Source organism: Phalaenopsis equestris, unplaced genomic scaffold, assembly GCF_001263595.1.
Source record: "Phalaenopsis equestris unplaced genomic scaffold, ASM126359v1 Scaffold220217, whole genome shotgun sequence".
NCBI lineage: Eukaryota > Viridiplantae > Streptophyta > Magnoliopsida > Asparagales > Orchidaceae > Phalaenopsis > Phalaenopsis equestris.
Genome location: NW_018238519.1, coordinates 1 through 2,575, shown reverse-complemented (window position 1 = coordinate 2,575; position 2,575 = coordinate 1). Strand labels below are relative to the sequence as shown.

At 36.5% G+C, this 2,575-nt stretch overlaps 1 long non-coding RNA gene across 1 annotated transcript; it reads right to left on the bottom strand.

Moving 5' to 3' along the window:
* Positions 1–333: 333 nt before the first annotated feature.
* LOC110037487 lies at positions 334–2,184 on the bottom strand. The gene is made up of 3 exons (XR_002295344.1): positions 1,880–2,184; positions 811–886; positions 334–714 (listed from the first exon to the last, which is right to left on the bottom strand). It is a non-coding gene; the product is annotated as an uncharacterized LOC110037487 (long non-coding RNA).
* Positions 2,185–2,575: the final 391 nt, after the last annotated feature.

The following is a 2,575-nucleotide window of genomic DNA, read 5'->3' as shown; positions in this document are numbered from 1 at the left end:
AACTTAGTTTAAGGCGGTGTTTAGTTGCAACTTAGACTTACATTAAGTAGGATTTATCAAATCTGATAAATTTGGATTTATCTTCGACAGAAGAGTTTGCGAGTGAAAACGGAATAAATCTGTCTGGCAATCAAATTTAATAAATCCGGAATTACATTGGGAAAGAGACGAAAAGCGAGAAAAAACAGATAGAACACAAGAAAATTTGATTTAATGAAGCGTTGGATTTAATGTTCAGCTTTTTTTTGAGTTTGGTTGGATTTAAGCCAAATATTTAAGCTAAATCCATCGCTAAATCCTATTAATAGTATGCTATCAAACACCGCTTAAAGCTCATGGCATTGACTAGCCCCGTTCAAAGCGGCCAGTTGAGCTTCAATGCAGGCACTGGAAGGTAATGCTAAACAATCATAATCCATATCCCAAGTTTATCCAGCATGGAATAAAGAGTACTCATCACCCCAACTTGCTAAAGAGGGGATAATCAATTATTGACACGGAACAGATTGGCAAGAAAATAAGTGAATTATATAAGATGAAATATAACAAACAAAGAGCCAGAGACGATCAAAATACAGGGGAAACCAAACCTACATACCTGTGAACAATTTGAAAGATGTTGGCAGCTCTCGTCGTTCACTAGTGACAACAACATCAAACTTCTTTGACAAATATAAACCAGGATCAATGATGATCGGCTTAGCCCTCTGGTTCCTGCATTACAAAAGAATAATTAGTAGTGTTGAATTTTAAAAAAATTATAAAAAATCCTGAAAAATTATTATTATTAGGAAGCTATGATAGACTTACACTTTCCAACCTGTACTCTGAGTGTGCTCAATAAAATTGAGATCTCTAGGTATAAAAGAAAAAACATGGAGTATATCTGCAAAACAAAAACAAAAAAAAAGGAGTCAGTATAAAAGAAAAAACATGGAGTATATCTGCAAAAAAAAAAAAAAAAAAGAGTGTTTAATTAGATGCATAAGGAAAAAACGAAAAGAGGATGAGATTCCACAGAATCAACAAATTCAACTCATGTCTCGGACCCACAGTTTGCAAATGCAGAGCTTGAAAGGTATAGCTTTGGTATCCACATCTCCGCTGAAACAAATTAAAAAAAGGAAAAAGACAACCGATGACTACTCCAAATCACTCACCTAAGGGACTCTCCATGTGGACTCATATTCTGATCATTATGTCCACATATCTGTATGTCTTCTTGTGTATTTTCTATTAATTTGTTATATAAAATTAAAATGAAGCCTCTGCTGTGAGATCCAAAACGCTATAAAAACTGAGCCAAAGAGCCACTTTAGAGGATAGTTATTGCAGGCAATTTATATTGGCAATAAAATCCTCAAAGCCAGTCTCTGATCTCTCTCTCTCTCTCTCTCTCTTTCTCTCACTTGACTCTTTTCTCTGCTAAACTCTTAAAGTTTTATGAGTTCAGGTGTTACCTGTAAAAATTTAGATTTGACATTTTGCGAAAGTCAGGTAAACGTCGATTGATGTGACAAATCAAAAACCAGACACTACATAAGCAGAGCATAAAGACAAAGAAACATCCGCAAACATGGAGAATCAGGAATTCAGAGCTAATAAATAGCCCAGAAAGATGGAGGAAAGCAGGTAAGAATCACAAGGATGATCAGGGAGCTTTAAGCAGGCTCTCAGACCTATGCTGAGGAACAATTTGCTGGAAGGTATATTAAGGTTCAAACCATTACACAAGCTACAGACGAAACCGCCATCAAGTAACCATAAAAAAGACCACTCCTTACATAGGAGAATTGAAATGCCAAGGCCGTCACTGCAAAATGCCTTATGCAGACATATTACAGATATAATACCTCTGTTAAAATTCAAAATACCTTACCTGGACCATACAAAGGAAGCACGGACTATGCCGATCACATAGCCTACTTTGAGTTGACCACATCAATGGTGCTCTCAAATGTCACCTATTTTTGTCACCTTCAAGAAGGCATTTCTTCGATGCTTCTCATGCCTCCCACCAAAAGCTATCACTTCCTTTGCCGAATTAAAAAAGAATATTCATCATCGAATTCACTAGAGTACATAGAGTTTTGAAAAACAGAAAGAATCCTTTGAAGCTTAGGCAGGAGCTTGATGTGCTTCACAAAAATTTCATTGAGATTCCAGAGAGAAATGTTAGAAATCAAAGATAAAAAATTTACAGTTGATCAAGCCACTATCACCTAAGGTTTACAGGAAGGTCATTTGGATTCAACCTTAGCCTGTAGAAATCAAAATCATAGGTAGAGTAACTAAAACTTGCCTGCCAATAGCCATATTAATGCTATAGCATAGCCGAGCCCCAAGTTGCCTAAGAGATGCCCCAATAAGAAGACTTTTCATGAATCACAAACAATGATAAAAGCTACCCCCTGATCAAAAGATTGGAAAGAAAATCAACCATATAGCCGTCAGAGGACATGACAGCCGGAAAAGCAACTAGAGTCATTGGCCCACCTATCATCTGAACGAATAAGAAAGCACTACTACTGTCTCGACGATACATGAATAAAGACCACCCCTAACACATCATTAA